Here is a 21,585-nt window from a genome sequence, read left to right on the forward strand (position 1 = left end):
CGTCTGTGTCGTCACCCTCCCTCATTAATCCATCTTCATCATCACAGATGAAGCCAGCATCTGTATCACCCTTGGCTTCTACACGTCTGACAAATTGCAACACTTCCATTGGAATAATTTCAGATTCAATATCATGTCGACGCAAAACCACATCATCATCAATAGCCATAACAGGTACGACCTCGGTGGTTTCTTCTTGTTGGAACACATCATCAGGTTGTACGACATCCATCTCTGGCACATCCCAAATTCCTCGATGTTGGAACTTTTCTACGACTCTCCAATTGGTACCTAATTTGGTATCATTAACATAGAATACTTGTTCAACCTGACTTGGTAATACAAATGAGTCATCTTTGTACCATCGACTTGTTACATCAACTGTTGTGAAATGTGATTCTACACGCATAGTTCTACTACTACCGGTGTTAAACCATTCACATTGGAACAATACAATCCGACGTCTGAACAAATAGTTTAGTTCCCACACTCTGCACAAGTGTCCATAGAAGTGTATCAATTGCCCTTCATGCTCCCCTTCCACGACTAATCCACTATTCTGACTTTTCCGACGGTTGTCACAGTCGATAGTATGATAACGGACACCATTACAAATACATCCTGAATATGTGTTCACTAAGCCACTAGGACCATTGGCTAATGACCACATATCATCAGTTGCTTCGGGGGAATGTTGGCTCTGCAATTCATTCATCTACATGAAGAACATGTGTCATGTTACTAGCATGCGTAACATTTACGTAATGTACGATCTATGGTAGGATATGAGAATACTAGCTTACATGATCTTTGAACCATTTAGGAAATTCTTTCCGATGTCTGTTTTCGATGTCGAACGCACCGGCTCTTTGGTGTAACAAGTTCTTGTGCTCCCTAGTTACAAGAAATGCGATTCAAAAACTATTTACTAGGATAAAGACAAATCAATTTACACCAAAAACATTATAAATACGTTTGAAGGATTCATACTCTACGTGTTTATCCACTTCTGTGCTATTGTGTAGGACAAACCAATGAGCCAACTCGCGTTTAGCTACGGACACATCGGACGCCCTTGTCATTAGACCAAAGGGACGTACAGTTTGAGTGAATACCGCCAACCCTAGGCCACAGTCACCCATGTCATAATTCCTTTCTGGGCGGTTAAACAATGTTTCAACACCATCCAAATACATTGAACAAAATGTTGTACATTCTTTGGAAATGTAAGCCTCGGCAATAGAACCTTCAGGATGAGCTTTGTTGGCCACAAACCCTTTTAGACGGCCAAGCAACCTAATTTTGCAAGCATCATAACAATGTTATACTGCAGTATTTATATCAACAGTAAAGCATTAACTTAAATTTGACAATAATACAAGGGCTGAGTTAATACCTCTCAATTGGGTACATCCATCGATATTGCACTGGGCCTCCAAGCATAGCCTCTCGAGGCAAGTGAATTGCCAAGTGGACCATGACATCGAAAAAAGCCGGCGGGAAAAGCATCTCAAGCTTACAAAGTATGAGTACGATTTGTTCATCCAATTTATGCAAAGCTGAACGTCTCAATGTCTTTGAACACAATTGTTTGAAGAAATTTCCCAACTCAAAAAGTGTCGTTCCAATTTCCTTATTCAGGTAGCCACGCATCCCAATTGGAAGAAGTCGTTGTATAAGGACATGACTGTCATGACTTTTGAGGCCAGATAATTTTCCAGCTTGAGCGTTTACGCAATTAGAGATATTTGCTGCATAGCCATCAGGGTACTTTATTGATTTCAAGAAATCACAAAAGCCTTCTCTCTCTTTCACCGACAATGTGAACAATGCGGGAGGCTTCTCAAAGGACCCATTAGAACGCCTCTTCAAATGTAACTCTTTACGTATTTTCATGTCCTCCAAATCTAAGCGTGCTTTGTCCGTGTCCTTGTTCTTTCCATCTACGCTCAAAAGTGTCCCAACGACATTGTCACATATGTTCTTCTCAATATGCATGACATCAAGGTTGTGTCGAAGCTTCAACGTCTTCCAATAGGGCAAGTCAAACATAATGCTTCTCTTGCTCCAATTCAAATTTTGATGTTCATTCCTTTGTCGTTTTCGATTTTGTGGGTGCTTTCCATACGGCTTGTAAGTCTCAGAATCAATTTGCTCTAGTATTTGGTCCCCCGATAACTCCAAAGGTTTAGACCTATGCTCCGTTTGACCATTGAAGAGCTTACTTATTCGCCAAGTGTGGTTCTCAGGCAAGTGGCGACGAGCACCCATATACCCTATTTTACTTCGTAATCCCTGAGACGATGCATTATTGTTACAATTAGGGCAAGCCAAGTAACCCTTTGTACTCCACCCTGACATGTTACCGTACGCAGGGAAGTCATTTATGGTCCACATTACCGCCGCATGCATTCTAAAAATTAGCCCGTTCGATGCATCATATGTTTGCACACCATGCTCCCACAAATTCTTCAATTCTTCTATTAGTGGTTGCAAGTAAACATCAATGTCTCTTCCAGGTGCCGATCGTCCGGGAATAAGCAATGACATCATGCAATATGGCTCTTTCATGCACTTCCACGGTGGGAGATTGTAAGGCATTAAGATTACGGGCCACATGCTATATGATGTGCTCATATTCCCAAATGGATTGAAACCATCTGTTGCCAGCCCTAGCCTTACATTTCGACAGTCATCAGAAAACGTCGGATATTGCTTATCAAAGTCCTTCCATGCTTCACCATCGGCCGGGTGCCTTAATATGTCATCATCCACATGCTTCTCATTGTGCCATCTCATATCTGCGGCTGTTTTTTTGGACATATACAGTCTTTTCAACCTCGGTGTCAAAGGAAAGTACCGCAATACCTTGTGTGGAATCTTTTTACCACCATCATCGTTCAACTTGTATCTACACACGTCACATGTAGGGCATTTCTCCAAATTAGCACTATCCTTCCAAAATAGTGCACAATCATTCTTGCACGAATGAATTGTTTCATATCCCAACCCCAAGTCACGTAAGAACTTCTTAGCATCATAGAGTGTCCATGGAACTGTTGGATCACATTCTGGTAGAATGTCCTTGAATACCTGCATAACCATATCGAATGACTTGTTACTCCATTTGTTGTACACCTTCACATGAAGCATCTTAATGACGAATGATAACACAGAAAACTTTTCACATGTCGGGTGAACTTTGCGTTGTGCATCTTCGAATAACCTAGTGAACTTATGCAAATCCTCTCTCTCCAAACCATTAGGTTCCTCGTCGGTATGATCATCCATAAGACCACTCACATAAATTTCTTCCAACATAATAGGCAATTCATCCATGGGCGGATCATCGATATCTGTCATACATTCGCCACTACCTCCATATTGGTCATTTGATACACTAGGACGAGACACGGGAACATGTTCCCCGTGATGCACCCAAGTTAGATACGAAGATGCCATGCCTCTTCGGATCAAGTGCATCCACACAACTTGTCTGCTATATTTTGTGCCATTAATGCAATCGACACACGGACACCTAATTTCATCCTCTATGCCTAAATTTGCCGTAGCAAAATCAAGGAATGACTTCACCCCTTGTTGATACTCTTTACTTGTCAACCGATTATTTATCGTCATCCAACTCTTGTCCATTTTGTCACCTACAACTCACACAAACATTAACCGAGGAAGCCATGAGAACACGCATTTCAAGTTGAGATAGATTAGGTTGTTTTTCATTCACTGTGTGGCTTGTCACATAAATCTCTTTTAGGGTGGAACTTTATGACACGATTAGTTCTAAAACAAGTTAATTTAAGAAATGACCCGTAATTTTGGACCACTAGATAGCATAACTAGTAGAGCACTAGTACTAGTGAAACTATATGGTCAATGATAGAATGATATATCAAAATAATGAAAACCATGTCATGCTCTTCACAATGTGTGTGCATGACATGTTATTTGTTAAAAAAAAAAAAGTAAAGACAGAAACACATTTCCAACAGTTGGCTCTACATGGCAACTGTGCATGTCCGCAAATGCATATTCACACATGAACATTTCAGAATAGAAGCATATTAGATGTTATCAATGAGAGATGTATCTACAAAGTCATGTGGAAATCCAGAATAGAAGCATTGACAGTACTCATGAACATTTCATACGGCTTAAAGCACATTTTGCAGAAAAGAGAATAAATAAGCCAGACGATGTGGAGGCAAGTTTGCTGCAAGGTAGAATTTCCATGATATGACATACTCTTGAAAAAACTTGCTGATATGAGCATGTAATTTTGTCTCATGGCAAGTTAGTTAAGCACTCAAATTAACTGAAATTCACAGCATTGCCATTTTCGAAAGCTCTTCATGTGGCCTATTCTAGAGAATTAACATATTGAGCCTCTTTAACAATTAGATATGACGAATGCGTTACTCTGTGAAGACTTAGAGGAAGAAGTATTTATAGATGTTCCACCGGGCTTTGAGGATTTCTCAGTGGATGGGAGTGTGCAAGCTTAAAAAGGCATTATATGAGTTACAAAGTGTGCTTGGGCATGATTTCAGAGGTTTACTTGGGCTATGCTTAGATGTGTTTATCTCACTAAGAACATATGTTTTCGACCTTCTTAAGGACAAAGTGTGCTTGGGTATAAAGCTATTGATACCATGTTGGAGCAGAATTGCATGTTAGGGGATGAAACTAAAGATTCATTTGACAGGGAGGGAGAGATATTAGAGGTTGGTTGATAAGTTAATTTATCCATCTCATACTCACCTAGATATAGATTATGTTGTTAGTTAGCCTAGTGAGCCACTATGCATAATCCTATTATATTAGTTTATAGACTAATCCAGTACTTCAAAATAAATAGTTCAAATTTTTTACAATATTTGCATAACTTTAACGGCAAATATCAGCATCCAGCCATACAAACTGAGATTCAAGTAGCTTGGGTTACCAAATGAAAAATGATATGTTATTCAAATGAACAAAAACACAATGAGATGCATTCATATTTGTTATAATTCAGTTAGAAATAGATGATGTTGCACAATGGAAGAAATGCTCTACAAATTTACAAGAAAACTAAATGCAACTAACACATTGTAAATCAATATAATCAAAAAGCACTGTTATGCAAATTTGAAGTATATATTTGAAACAATTAACTAGTGAATACAAGTTCAAGAAGCATACATACAAATGCAAAGCAAAAAACACCAACTTCAAGAACAGGACATGTAATGTGTACCTGTTATTCTATTTCATTATGCAATATTTTGCATTCAGTTAATATGTCAAGTCTCTATTGAACTAAAATGCATACTACTTCAGAGGTTTATGCACTTGAAAGCTTAACAAACAACCCTTTTAACACCAAAACAATATGAAGATCACCCTTCAAACCTAGTAGCATGCAGAACATTTTAGAAAAATGAGAAAGTAGGAAAAGAACAAGCAAAGACAGCATGACTCTAGTGTCAACCAAGCAACAAAATTGCGTTTCTTTTCCATCAAAACAACCAAAATGTTTCAATTTAATGGGACCCCAACACGAAACAAGATGGGAAGACAGAAAATCAAAATTCTCAGATATCTACTAAATTGTACTAAAAGACAATGAAACACACCAATAAAATGAGTTGTGTCAACCCCATCAGGCATCTTTTACATATGTTAGTTTCTATTTTTAGTTTCTGTACATACTTTCCAACCTACTGTATGTCATAGACACAAGTGATTACATGTGCCTTACAAATCAGCATATAGACCAACACGACTTCAAGGACCATGTGTACAGTCTACTTGTTCACCCATTTTCTAACAGCTTAGGCTTTTGGGAAAATTAGTAACTTAACATGAACATGGTTCGATTCGGTTAGGATTTGGGCAAATTTTCACACCAAACCAAACTTCTCAGTTTGTTGTTTCTATGGGCCAAACTGACCGCACAATGTAAACAACCAAACAGAACACTGGTTTTTGGGGCTGAATACCCATTGTATTGCCTTGTATAATTGAGAGCTATAATCCCTGGTAGTCACACCTTATACTAACTTAAATCACTGGTGATATTTGAACAAAAATAAAGCAATGCAAAATATAACATGCAAGCCCTTCAGGCACAGCACCTTCTGCCTAACTTTGCCTTAAGTAGTCGCGAACCTTAAGCACACCAAGCTCGGCCTTCTTTATGTTGCCTCGCCTAGCCACGCGGAAGGTGCTGGGCTAGTGCTTGGCTGCATTTTGCAACTAGGAGCACGCCTAAGCATGACTTTTATTACAATGAAACAGGTTAAGAGTTAAGCATGACTTTTATACCACTTAAACTCATATTTGTTTTCTTAACAAGAGAAGAATGTCAAAATAGCGAGGGAGGGCCAATTGGAGAAGATGATGGACGAAGGAGGCTGCAATGGTTGACGACAAGGCTATAAAGGTGACGGAGCATTTTACAAATAGCATACTTACCGTGGGAAGTTAAAACTCCAAAATCCTATCCATGCAAGTTTAAGTACTACTAGTCCTGCACTAACAGTGGCCACAAACATATATTATAATATGTGACCTAAAGCAACTAATAATTAATATCCATTAAAAAAAAAAAACCAACCTGAATGACAATCCTGTGCTACAGGATTACCATTAGGGGTAACTCCACAGAGTAGACCAGCAAGCTCTAGCAAGCAGCCTGGTTTTGGGTAGTTGGCAATGATGTATTTACCGACAATGAGAAAAGCGAGTGCAAAGACCATAGAAAAGAAATTTTTAATTAACAAAGTTAAAATCCCTCATCTTGTTGGACAGTACAGGTTTGTAGGAAAGACTTGGATGTGAAACAAAAGTAAGAGGATGTCAACTTCGGGTACAAATCAATTGAGCCAAAGAGTTGTTTGGTGCAGAAAATCCCTATTCATAAGTCCAAGATAAGCATCCCTTGTACAGTAATATGATTATACAAGTATATTTCAAATTACCACGTTGTCATGCAAAATGAAATGTTCCATTCTTCACACCTAACTGTTGGTATTAATATAAAAAACTACCCATGGTACATATCAGCGGTTCACCCCTAACTGTTAGTGTTAACATAAAAAATACCCAAGCTACATAATAGCAGCTGATCAGAGGATGACTGGATCTTCACTAGCAAACAATTTCCTTTAGCAATCAATATGCCTTAGTTAGTTGAAGAATTTATGTTAGAAAAGCAAACTAACCTCACATTGCCTACAACAGAAAACATTATTGTCATGTAAGATTGATGATCCACCATTTAACCAATAGAAAAATGCATTGCCACAGTCCAAACCAAATTAAAATTAAGGCTTGTGTCCTATTCAAGTGAGATAGACTACATAAATCATTTTTCACTATTCTACTCTACCAATGTTTGTATACTTGATTAATTAAACAAATTCACATGGATTACATAATATGCCAAAAGTACTCTTTCACTTGAGCTAACATATATTAAAAAATGCCATATGTTAAAAAATGGGTAATACTAGAATGATGGGTCATATGTTAAAAAATGCCAATTAGATGCAACCGTCCATATAAATTATAATAACAAGTGAAAAGAGTTCATTCACAAATGAAAGGGAAAAAAAAGTTTATTATCAAACAAACTAGATCTTGTTCTGATAGAAACCATTCAGAACCTGATTTAAATCACCCCATTCAGATTACCAAAAATAAATTTCCAATAAACTGAATTAAATATTCTGATCAACAAGAACATAATGAATTTTTATGGAAAAAATTCCATAGCATTACGAAAGAGATGCGGCAACTGGCAATATAGGAGATGATTAATAAAATATGAATGCATCTCCGAAAGACTTTAGAGAACATCAAGGAAGATATATTTCTCATAAGCAAAAAGATCAATAATTGCACCCAGTCTTTAATGCACCAGAGGGAAAACTAAGAAATGCGACCCATGATTTAAAACCCCAAAAAAAAAAAAAAATAAGGTCAAGGACAAAGGATGAATGTAGCTGATCACAAGTACATAGGAAATAAAATCCATTTAATCTGAAGAAAATCTTTACTCAAAACCATAAAAATTCCAAAAGCAAAAATAAGGTCAAGGACAAGGTTTGGACCTATATTAAGTACCTCAACATTGTTACAAGGCATACAAAAGCAACGAGCAGCTAGTATATTTAGTCAAAACCATAAAAATTCCTCTTTTATATGTACTACTACTACAAGACTTTGCCCTAGTTTATGTAGCAAATGGGTTGATTCACCCCAAGCATTGCCCTAATTTTTAATTTGAATCACATTTCAATAACAATGCCCTAATTGAGGGCATTTCGTACTTCATATTCTGTGTGTTTTGACACACACACACACACACACACATATATATATATATATATATGTATGTATGTGTGTGTGTGTAAACAGAGACAGATAGAAACTGAGGCAAATCGAGAGGGAGATACAGAGAGAGGGAGAGACAGATGCGAAATTCAAACATACCTGTGAGGGAGTTCGGGGGATGATCCAGTTCGGGGGAGTTCGGGCGATGGAGACTATTCCTGTACAGAAAAGGGCAGAGGCGTGAGTGTACATATGATTTGGGAAAATAATCGAGTATATATGGAATCAATGTTGTGAATATATGATTCGTGTGTGTGTGTAAACAGAGAGAGAGAGAGAGAGAGAGGGAGGGAAACCGAAAGGCCGTGTGAGATGTTTAAGAAATGGAGAGGGAGATACAGAGAGAGAGAGAGGGAGATACCTGGGAGGGAGTGCGGGGGATAATACAGCAACTCTTGCGATGGAGACAGAGCAGTGATAGAGGCGGGAGTGCGAGAGGGAGGGAACTGGGATCCTTTTGCAATGCAAATAGAAGAAGAAGTAATATTCCCTCCACAATTTCGTGGGACGTTTGGCGACCAAAATGAAATTAGTCGCCGAAACTAATTAATTCTAAAACAAACTTTTGGCGACCAAAATTTTGGTCGCGAAAGGTAAAAAAGTGACATTTTTCTTTTTTTTTTGGTTTCATTCGACAAAACAAATCGAAAAATTATAATTTTGTTCTAAAATTTCAAAAAAAATTCAGTAAAGATAAAGAATAACAAAAAAAAATAGTAAATATTTGTTGCTTATTTTGAATTTTTAAAACATATATATTTGTTAGATTCGGCTCGAAAAAGAGATTATCTTAAAATAGGTGTTTTTTTAGATGTTGCCCAATGGTTCATGTGATAGAAAAATAAAATTAAAAATATTAATTGATTATCTTAAAAGAAAATAGAAGTAAATGTTACAAAGTTTGTAACATTAATGTTTTAAAAATCGAACCGGTGAGCAAATCGAACCGTAACATAACAAATATATTTAAATTATATTTAAATAAAAATATAAGTAATAAAATTATAAATTATAAATATTAAATTATCTTAAATATTTGTCCTAATATTTTTTTCAAAATCCATAATTTCAAATTTTCAAAATTTCAAAATTTTTGCAAATACGTAATTTCAAAATTTTCCCTATAATTCAATATTGTAAATATTTTTTTAAAAGACTAATACCATACAAATAGAAAAATTTATTGTGAATTTCTTATTTTAAAATAAATTAATATAAAAAACAAATTTATTTATAATAATCATATTACCGCATTATTGTGAAAATTTATTTATTTATTTTAAAAAAAATTTGGGGGGTATGAATTAGAATAGAGATGAGATTGAGAAGTTTTTTTTTCTTCCACAGGACTAATAAAAAAATAAAAGAAATCAAACACAAACTCAAACAGAGGGAAGCCTTCAAATTGGTCCCAGATTTGAAACGGTCAACTGTGATCAAGATCTTGTCTGCTTTTGTCTTCCCAACTCTGTAATTCACTTCTTTCCAATACATAGGTCGATTGATATATACATATATATATATATATATACACATTTCCAGAGACACATGATTTTCATTTTTCTTCTTTTTTCTCTTCTCCAGGATCCCCAAATTCCTCATACATATACACACACATATGCAGAGATATATTAATAGTGAAACTCACAACTGTTATGTTGCTGATAAAATCCACCCTTGTTCTGAGAGGATTTATGAAATGCTGCATGAACTCTTTCTACCGATGAAGGGAGACACTAATTTTACAAATTTTGAATATTTTATGTAATCAGTAAACTGCATTGTGCCTAAGTTATGTGGTGGTGCAACGGACGGAGTGACTTCAAATATAAGAATATTTGAGATTAAAGAAAATTGACTTATTATCTTCTTTAATTCAAACTGTCATCATCAAAATTAAGGTCAATTAACTGTCATAATATTATCATCAGGATTGCCTCTAGTCTATAAAAGTGGATCAGGCATGCAGTCTTGCTATAGACTAAATTTGTTTTGGTAGTCAAAACTGGTCGCCAAAAATGTGTTTTCTTGTAGTGTTGTTATATAACTATTTTCCCAACTTTGAAAATATTTGTAGAAATGGTGTGGTGCAACCACGGTAGTAGTAGTTGTGGTGGTGGTGATGTGATGATAGTTATGAGGTGGTTTGATGATGTGATGTGGTGATGGTGATAGGATAGTGGTGACATAGACAGTGGTAGCATTGGGAATGATAGTGAATCTTCATCTACTAAGGCCTCTTTTGGGAAGACTAAAAAAGTCAAAAAGTCAGTTTTTAATCTATTTTCGGTCACATCATTCTCTTTATTTTTAATCTACTAAGGCCTCACGGTAGTAGTAGTTGTGGTGGTGGTGATGTGATGATAAAAGTCAGATAAAGAAGAGAGATAGAGAGAGAGAGACAGAGATAGAGTGATGAGCGAGAGAGAGAGAGATAGACAATGTGGCTGCTAAAAGTGTATTTTCTTATAGTGGATTGATAAATCGAGAAGGAGCTCGATAAATAGAGAAGATGGGAGTAAGAAAGTGAGCAAGACGAACATAGTAAGAGAGAAATAGACAAATAGACAAGTAGACAGAGAGAGATAGAGAAGAGTGATGAGTGAGAGAGAGACAGGGAGAGAGAGATAGACAGAAAAAGAGATAGAGAAAGAAAGAGAGAGAGATGAAGAGATAGAAAAAGAGAGAGAAACAAAAGATGAGCGAGAGATAGACAAAAAGAGAGAGAAATAGAGCGAATATTTGCTGCTAATTTTTTTTCGAGTCAATAAAAAATAGATCAGGCTTGTTAAATTAATATTTTTTAATTTTATTTATTGTTTATACTTTTTACTTTATTGGAGTTTTATGACTCAGTTTGTGAAAAAAAAAATTACAAAATTTAGAAATATTTACAAAGTATAAATTTAAAAATAAGTCATACAAATCTGATTTATTTACTCATAAGTCATGAGTGAATTATTTTTACACACTTAGCCCTCATTTTGATAATGAAATTTTTTTAAAACTTTTTAAATATATGTTTTGTGTCTGTAAAATGATTATTTCATTAGTACTGGTAATAATATTGAAAAATTTATTAACATGATAAATAATTGGGATATTTTGTCTTTTATTTGTGAATTTTGATTTATTCTTAATTTATTAGTGTTATTGAAATATGATGATGTAAAAAGTATAAATAGTTTAATTGTACTTTTTAAAAATAATAAATTTATTATTAAAAATTAAATTCATCAGACTAACCTGTAACTATGCCTTTAAATTTTTGCAATGTAAAACTATCGACAAACAGCCAATAACAAGTTGCCTATTTTAGCATACCTTTCGCGTGAGGGCCCAATTATTAAAAGATGTGTTCAACCATCAAATGAAAGCCGACTACTTCTTCCATCTAAAAATAATAATCTATTTTCAGAATTTAATTTCTTTTTATAATACAATTATTACATTTTAAAAATATTAATTTTTCAAAATTACCTTTTGATAGTATATTTTTTTAGACATATCAATTGTCATAATTGTACTTTTTGTATTATTAATGGATTTAAAAAAAGGACAAAATAAGAAATTCATTTTATTTTAATAATTAATTTCTTAAAAAAATTAATATTTTGAGATAAAAAAAAAATAAGATATTAATATTTTTGGATGGTGGGTGTACAACCTCTTAATAAAAATAATTAATTTTCTTATTTTCATTCGGCTACCAAACAATTTAGTAGCCGAAAGTAGGTATACAGCGACTAAAATAAATTTTGTCGCCGAAACTTAACATTTGGCGACCAAAAGTTTGGTCGGGAAAGATTAAAAATTAATTTTTTAATTTTCATTCGGCTACCAAACAATTTAGTAGCTGAAAGTAGGTATACAGCGACTAAAATAAATTTTGTCGCCGAAACTTGACATTTGGCGACCAAAAGTTTGGTCGGGAAAGATTAAAAATTATTTTTTTAATTTTCATTCAGCTACCAAACAATTTAGTAGCTAAAGGTACCTCTACGACTACTAAATTTTTATTTAGTCGCCAATTGTCATATGTTCAGCTACTAAAAATTGTTTTAGTCGCCAATTGTAATATATTTACCTACTAAATTTTTTTTAGTAGCCAATAATCAACATTCCCCTACTAAAAAAAATTAGTAGCTAAAAAATTGACTTTTGCCGACTAATATTATTTTTGGTAGCCAATTCCGTGACTTTTGGCGACTAAATTATTTTTGGTAGCTAAAAGTGGTCGGCAAAAATGCTTTCTCTTGTAGTGGGCCTAGAATCGCAGTCCGCCCAACACGCCGACCTGGGTGTCAGCCTAGACCTGTGCCCTTCTGCTTTGCGCGACCCGCGTTCTCTGGACCCGTGTGCTGATCCGCGCATTGACCCATGCGTTGACCAGCAGATCAAGCCAGTTCAGCCCAAACCTTGAACCAACAGCATATTGGTTCAAGGGGTTTTTCAACTCGTTCTCACTCATTTCAAGGCCGTTTTCAGTCATTCAAAAGCCAAAATTTCCAGAATTTTTCTAAGAATTTTTCTGTGGTTACTTGTACTACATTTTCAAAAGAAAAAATTTGAGGAGAAGGCTATCCAAGGGTGTTACCAAGGAAAACATCCAAAGAAACATTGTTTAAAAGACACCATTGTGTTCCTTGGGCTCGTAACTATTATTACAATACTCATAAGCAAAGTGTTGGGTTTAAAAGGCCATTGGGTTTTCATCATTCTTCTTCTCCAAGGCAACAGAACCATTATATTCCTTCACATCATCTTCATCTCAGGGGCCCATTCAACAACTATAAGGCTTATCCTTATTAAGACCTGTTGTTGTCTTTAATTTTGCTTATTTTTTATTTTTTATTTTTAGTATTGTAATGTTCACATTTGAATTTTCATATTCACATTTAAATTTTCATAGTAACACTTTTTTTTTTTAATATGGCTATTAAAAATACCATGGATTCTTCAAGAATCGAGATGCTTAATGGAAATAATTTCTGAGCATGGAAACGCCACATTTCTTATCTTCTTACACATAAAAAAACATTGCATACTTTATCCACTTCTAAACCAAATGATGATTCTAATTGGTTCCAAAATAAATGGATAGAAGATGATACAATAACAAAGGCAACTATGCTACATAATATGAAAGATAACATTATTCTGCTTTTTGAAGAATATGAAACTACAAGACAACTAATGGAAGCACTAGAAAGTAAGTATGGAGTTCGATCAGATACTCAAATTCAATTGCTCTTGGACAAATATAATAGCACTCATATGAGTGATAATGATAGTGTTGGTGATCATGTTAATCAAATGGAATTAATTGCTAAAGAATTATCCAACGCTGGTCACTCTTTGTCAGACAAGATGCAAGTAACTACCATACTTAATAGTCTTCCATTGTCTTGGGATCATGTTATCACATCTCTAACTCATAGCGGACGAGAGATTTCAATAGTAACATTGCATGTACTCTTAGTTTTGGAAGAAGAAAGAATGAAGCGTAGGTGTAAAGAAGGATTGTCTTCTAACTTGTTGATAGCACAATCTTCACCACAACCACAGAATAATACCCAAACACCATTCAACAAGAAAAAGATGACTTTTTTCAAGAAAAATTGGAAGAAGGGATTTCAAAAAGGATGGAAGAAACCGCAAGAATGGCAAAAACAACAACATCACAAGCATTAGATAGGTTCATGTTACAAGTGCGGTCAAAAAGGTCATATCAAAGCCAATTGTCCTCAAAAGAAGCAAAAAAAGGATCATAACCTTGTTGCCATGACAATTTCTTAAGTAATGGTGCTTGAACCTTCATCAAATTCATGGTGGATTGATTATGCTACAACTAGGCATATTGTGCAAAATAAAGACATGTTCGTGGAGTTTACTAAAAAGAAGGTTGGTGAACACAGAATCTACATGGACAACAACTTCTATAGTCACTACAAGAAATTGCACTTTTGGCAACTACTTTTGGCGACGACGTCAATTTTTCATAGCCAAAAGTATATTTTTGGCGAAACAGTGATGAATTTCATTGGTAAAAGTAGACCTTTACCAATGCAATTTACTATCGTCGCTAAAAAAGCATAACATTCTTTAAGCGCCAAAATTATTTGTTGGCGCCAAAATTTCAAAAGTTTTAGCTACGAGGCTTATTTTTTACCAACACAATGAGTGTTGCTATTAGTGTGCTTACTTTTGGCGACGATAAATTGGTGTGGGCAAAGAGTTAAACATTTAGCGACGATAACACTGTTCGTCGGTAAAAGTTTTACTAGTGAAATAGGTGATTTATTGATTTATGTTTTTATTATAACTTTTGAAAGAGTTTTAAATATTCTAGTTATTGAATTGTAAAATCAAAGTGATCATTGAATTAGATCACAAAATGAACCCATCAAGGCCAAACATACTCTTAAATTGAGATGGCTAATTTGAGTTAATTTTAAATTTTCTAAAGAATGTGGTTAGATTATCAAATTTAATATGTTTGGTTTTATTTTTAGATTTTTTTTATTGTGGTTTTATGTTTGGTTTTATTTTCATAAATTAGTTTAATTTTTTTTTTGTAAAAAACTATAAAAAAAAAAAATTGGGTGAAAAAATAAAAATATTTATTTTTATATAATTTTATCTTTTAGGTCCTACACTAAAATTGATTTTTTACCAAACCACATCGACGACCTACAAGACACTTATAGTGGGTTCTAATCATTAGTAGCGTAGAAGAAACAGAGGGAGAAGAAAGACAGTGAATTGGTTGGAAGGGGAAAGGGTTCTTTAAACCCTTGTTCTTCAAAGTTCTACTATCAATTGAATCGGTGGAGATTGAGAGGCAAACACGGTAGTCCCGAAGCCCTTTGGAGGTTCTTCAAAGCCATACGCTGTGTCAACGTACACAAAACAGAGAGAGGATCTTGATGTGAGAGGCAAATGGTACTCTCATCTTTTCGGCGGCAAGACTAATTCGATGGTAAGGCACTCTTCTCATCTTTTCTCTCTTCTCTTCCTTGTTCCTAAAACCCTTGTTTCGGCTCTCTCTCGCTCTCACTCTCACTCTCACTCTCGCATTCGGTGTAGTTGGCGGTGTGATTGGAGTGGCTGTGGGTAATTTCACTCTACCTAAAACCCTAATCCAACAAAGAAAGAGAAAAGAATTTGAAGAACAATCAGAAAATCTGAAGGTATTCCTCTCTCAATTGATTATTTTTGAAACCCTCCCTCTCCTGAAACCCTATTTTCTCTCTCTGAAATCGTCCCTCTTGTAAAATCCTCTTCTCTCTAATTTTCCCCCTCTTTTCTCTATGTAGGGTTCTCTCAGAATTCTGATTCCAATCTTTCTTGGCTCTTACAGATTTGGTATTTTTACATTTGCTAAAATTTTATTTTATTTTGTTTTTTTATATATTTTAGTTGACAAGTAATGAAATAATCGATGAATATTCTCAGGCATTGGGCTTTTTACATTGATTAGTGTAGTATTTTTTTTTTTTTTTGGGGGGGGGGGGGAAGAACTCATTCATCATTCTGAAGCTTCAACTATGAAAATTATGATTGTCCACAAATATAACCCAATTTCTTGACACCCTCACTTATAACACATGCACAGCCATTGTGTTGCCTATATCATCACAAATGGACTTGGAAGGAAATTTTTTTTATGAACATCAAAATTTGTAGTGGTGGACCAAAGCTTTCCCACCAACATATCAATGCAATGAAAACAAAATTAACAGGAGAGCTGTAACTGAAATAATCAAACATTCGGTGCCCCTATTTGAAGATGACCAGCAATCAATGCATTTCATTTTTTCTGAAAATTGAGGCCACTATATTAATGGCCTACACTTGATACATAGTGTCCTTTAGACTCTTGTTCACACTTGAAAACAGACCCCTAATGTTCTACAGAAGCATGCAGTTTAAATTTTATTTTTAATATGCTTTTACCACTTCGTATGTTCTTGAATCTCAAGTTCTCCCTTTGTCAAGATTATGAATCCATTCTAAAATATTTTAAATACATATCAGGTTGATCATTAAAGCAGTCTATTAACAATATTCTAGCGAAAATCAAAATGCTGATAATTTAATTCAGTGTAGCCCTTGCTATAACCAAATGAATAATTTTGTTCTTGTTGAAAGTGTGATCATATGTGCTACCCACCAATAGCTTGCAGCCAAATGTATAAGTTTCAAACAACCAACAAAAGTGTATAAATATTCTACGTAGGTTGATATTATCTATTGTTTTGATTGATTTTGATCAAATGGTTAGATTTTTATAATAACACAAATTGTTACAACTGACAAATGATTACACAGTTTTGTCAATTCTCAAAGCCAGTTTGAATAATAGGGTCTGGGGAACATCATGAATGATTTCACTTATTTAATGGTTTTGGTTTGGTTTAGGAATCTTTTTTCTGGGAACGAAATCAGTGTTATCCTTCATATTCTATCATCAAGAGCTTCACTACTATGCACCATCCTCTCTTTTGTAAAATTTTCTGGTGAAATTCTGGAACTTCTGTCATTTGGAGGTTCTTGAATGTTGTTTAAAGTTTTTCAGAGTTACATATTGATTAATGTGTCAATTGTGGCTTAGTTGATGTCAATGTGACTCGATTTTTTGCTTTGTCATCTTCTGTTTATTATTCTGATCCCTTGAAGTCATTTTGAGACCATGTTTTTCCATTTCACATATTTTATGTACATTTGTTTATTTAGGAATTCATGGGAAGAAATCTCTTCGCTTTGAATGTCATGTGGAAGTACATGGAGCAGGTGAGCAAATTTTTGTCCAGAAACTTGTGGTTATAGATGAAGTGTTCGATTTATATAAAATTTCTGAAATATGCTGAATATGATTAACATTTTGATGAAAAATTGAAAGCTTCATATCACTGTTATGCTGCAGTCAGTGATCTATTTTCTCATGGTACAAGATATTTTAATTTGGATCAAATGACTGTTATCCATCTGTTAATTATCATAGTTCGTTTTCTCTTAGAGCAGTATTGAATTGAATTTAAATTATTGTTATCTTCATTATTTTTTTTGATGTAGGGCAACATTATTGATGGGATTTTAGGCCTGTAGGGTTTTAGGGTTTATAACGGATGTAACAAAGGAATTAGGAACCTGCGTAATCCTTTGGTAGCTTATTCCAATACTGAATTGGAGGCATTACATGTGACACTCATGACGCAAACTGCACCGTCATCGGATAAGGGATTTGACCAGTAGATAGCCATGAGCTACCAAAGGCCTACTTATATCAAGTGAAATGTGCATTTGGAAATATATGATTCATTTGAAAATTTCTCTTTGAAGTCATTAAGAGCCATAACCAGTACTGAATTGGAGGCATTACGTGTGACACTCATGACGCAAACTGCACCGTCATCGGATAAGGGATTTGACCAGTAGATAGCCATGAGCTACCAAAGGCCTACTTATATCAAGTGAAATGTGCATTTGGAAATATATGATTCATTTGAAAATTTCTCTTTAGCGTAAGCATGCTGTAATAGAACCTGCGTAATCATAGTGATACCATAAACCCATTAGAGCAAGTGCTTAAGTCAGAATATCATTCATGTGCTATTTACAAAGTGGGTGTACATTTTGTACATAATTGGCCATAATTCAAAGACATCAATACATATGACCTGATAATCAATTTCAAAGACCAACCGAAAGCATGTTGGAATAAAACTTGTGTAATCGTAGTGGTACCATAAACCCATCAGAGCAAATGCTTAAATGTAGTTTATATGCTGTGTACAAAATGGGTGTAGATTTTGTACATAAGTGGCCATAATTCAAAGACCTCAATACATATGACATGATCAATTTGAAGGACCCATTGGCCATACATATATACATCATAGCATGCACAATGTCTTCCATCTTGGTTTCTACTTTCTAGATCAATGAAATGATCTCCTTAGCTACGTACATAAATACATATAAACGCTTGACATCTTTTCTAAACTCCCATCACCTGAAAACTTTTAAGATGGAATGGTGTGAGCCAATGCTCAGCGATAATAGCATACCAAGTGCACAAAAGAATCTATATGGATATCATCATATACATGTACCAAAACAGAGCTCATTTATAAATCAAAGTTTATATATAAAATAGACTTCATATTTTGAACTACAGTCCTTAGAGATTTTATAAAGATACATATAATGTTCTTTGCCAGGGGAAAACTGTATGATCGTGTATCATATAGTTAAACAAAAAGTCATATGATGACCTCCCAGAATTCCTATAATGATGTAATGATATGAGGTCGTCACAGCAGAACTAATACAGAGGGATATCCAAGCCAACTACCAAAGCCAAAACATATAAGCCACTTTTTTGTAGCAAGGGTTAGATACCTCAGTTTTTCTTTAAATACATTGAATTTGGCACAATAGAGGAAATTGATTCCTTTTTTCTTAGGTTTTTGTAAGTGCCCATTTTGCTAGGATTTGCTTGAGAAGTATGTAGTTTACAATATATTGATGTGGTTTGTTTTCTACACTTAAATCGTGTCATTTTAAGCCTACTATAGTAATGCTTATACTAATTCTCTCTTTTTATGCGTCTCTGATTTCTTTTGGTCTCTTATTGGGCTTTTCGAGTAAGTGAATGCATTAGGAGGGACCATTTCAGAACCTTCAATTTCTTGAAATCCTAGTTTTCTCATATTGAAAACATTTTTGTTGTCATTTTCTTCTTTTCTGCTTTCCATCATACAGTTTTTTTGAAAAGTATTTCATTAACCATGCACATTTCATTTTATTAGAATCTCACAAGGAAAAGGGGAAAACTGAAATGAGGGGTAAATTCAATGAATAAGAAGGAAGAAATGTTAAAAAATGATGTCAATGCAACAATTTCATTACTGTCGTTGTCAACCCAAAATAAATTTGTAACCAACTCGTATTGGTGCCGGCAATCAGAGGCAATAATCACTGGGGGACTACCATCTTCACCATGATCATCACCAGGACTGCAGCAGTATTGACATCATCTTTGCCTACTTGAATCCCACTGAACATCATGTCCATTTTTGTTGGAAACAAATATATCACAATGACCCTTATTCATACTGTTGCCTTTGTCAGCAATGACCACCACGATCTGATGTCAGAAATGACCATTCTGCTTGAATCTTACTGAATAGTTCTAGTACCTTCAAAAAGTGTCCTTTGGTTGTGTTGAGGGGACTATAAGGAAGATCGGTCTCAGTCTCTCTCTCTTGCATGGGTATGGAGGCATGTCTGCTCGCTTTAGCATTCAAAGAGATGACAGATAGGCTGAGATGTAGCTCATTATGGGTGCCACTTTTTACTAGCTGATCACCAGTATGGTTGCCTTTTACCTATAGTTTTTAAGTTTATGTTTCTTAGTGAATGCAATCATTTTATTTGTTTTCTTCTTGTTACCAAATTATTGAATGATGTGAACTTGATAATGATTAGGAGTTTTGTATTGTAATATCATCATATTGTTGTCTGACTATAGAGAATCTGAAACCTCTGTACATATCGCAGAGATAATGCATATGCCTTCCATATCAGAAATCATTGAAATGGACCTTATCTGAATATTAGTAGAGAATCTGAAATTAGTTTGCCTTGTGTAAATTATTGCCATTGTTGCAAGTGAATGATTTGTAACTTGGACAACATTTTTTTCACTGGAGTGTAGAATTCATTGGATCTACTGTTACTGATTGTTTTAGTATAGTTGGAAATTAAAGGTTTTAATTTTATTTTATGTTTTACCGGATGATGGTAAAAGCTTTATGTTTTGGCCAGTATTTACTCTTGCATATCTATTAACACACACACACACACAAACACACAAAGACTGCTTCCAGATCAATAAAAAAGCTAATGGACTTTGTTTTAAACTTGTCATTGATCAATACAAATTGTTACCAGATCCTCTTTTTTGCTGGTGGCTGATGGCTGTTGCTTGTTGGTTTGCTGCATCTACTGGTCTGCTGCTGTTGATTTGCTGCTGCTGCTGCCTCGTGGCTGATGCTTGCTGGGCAGCTGTTGCTACTGCTGCGATGTTGCTGTGAGGCGGCTGCTACTAGATGTTGATCTGCTGGATAAGTTTGTGGGTGATTTTCATGCCGTTTTGCCTGTCTTTATTAGTTTCATGTTTTCATTTTGTTATCTGTTGTTTCTAATGTGGGTTCACAATTTGAATGTATTTGGGTATTTTAGTGACTTTACCCTTTTAGGTTTTATACATTGCTTCTAAAAGCAGTATCAGTAGTATTTTCTTTTGCTTGCACATCAACTTTAGGTGATTTCATATAAATGTTATTAGTTTGTAATAGTGGTGCCTCAGGGATGCCTTTTGTAAATCTGTAAATCTTATAAAAATATATAAATTATTTTCAATTATGTTTGTAAATGTGTCGTCAAAAGCTTATTTTTGCCCACTCATATTGTGTTGCTAGAAGTGTATTTTCTGTCAATGCCAATTTGTCGTTGCCAAAAGTAAACCTTTATCAACAAACAAATCGTCGGCAAATGGCAATATTTACTGACGTAAATGTGTTGCCAAAAGTGTATTTTTTGCCAATGTTAATTTGTCGTTGCCAAAAGTGAAGTTTTATCGACAAACAAATCGTAGGCAAATGACAACATTTACCGACGTAAATGTGTCGCCAAAAGTTTACCTTTGCTGACGCATATTTTGTTGCTAAAAGTATATTTTTTGCCCATGCAAATTTGTGTCGCGAAAAGTGCCACACAATCATCATATTTGAATGACTTTTACCGACGCAAGGTAAATTGCCGACGATGGATGAAGGCTTTTATCGCTAAAGGCATTACTTTTACCAACGCAATGATAGTTTCGTCGGCAAAAACTTTTGTCGACTCACTTTTGCCTACGGGTTGCCAACGTAGCTTTGTGTGTCGGCAAAACTCTTTGCCGACGAATTTTCCCTTTTAGCAATATATTTTGTTGCATTGCGAAAAATGCAATTTCTTGTAGTGAGTGATGTTTTGGGCATCGACAATTGTCAATTCTCTATTAATGGAACTTCTATTGTGCTTCATGATATACTTTATGTACCCAACATTCGACGAAATTTAATTTCAGTTTCGGTGTTAACTCAAAAAGGCTTTGAGATTAATTTTAGATTT

General features: G+C 34.8%; 1 long non-coding RNA gene and 1 pseudogene across 4 annotated transcripts in view; one reads left to right on the forward strand and one right to left on the reverse strand.

Annotated features, from left to right (window-relative positions):
- The window catches only part of LOC114319114 (aspartyl protease family protein At5g10770-like), a 67,327-nt pseudogene that overhangs the window by 36,989 nt on the left and 8,753 nt on the right, over positions 1-21,585 (reverse strand). The window lies entirely within an intron of this gene.
- Positions 15,116-20,845, forward strand: LOC145805905 (uncharacterized). 3 transcript variants are annotated; one of them, XR_014348182.1, is made up of 4 exons: positions 15,116-15,382; positions 15,490-15,593; positions 17,140-17,196; positions 20,362-20,845. It is a non-coding gene; the product is annotated as an uncharacterized LOC145805905 (long non-coding RNA). The 3 variants fall into 3 exon arrangements; XR_014348180.1 differs by lacking the exon at positions 15,490-15,593 and adding an exon at positions 15,720-15,768; XR_014348181.1 differs by lacking the exon at positions 15,490-15,593.

This window comes from Camellia sinensis, chromosome 13, assembly GCF_055761805.1.
Source record: "Camellia sinensis isolate YWXY chromosome 13, ASM5576180v1, whole genome shotgun sequence".
NCBI classification, from domain to species: domain Eukaryota; kingdom Viridiplantae; phylum Streptophyta; class Magnoliopsida; order Ericales; family Theaceae; genus Camellia; species Camellia sinensis.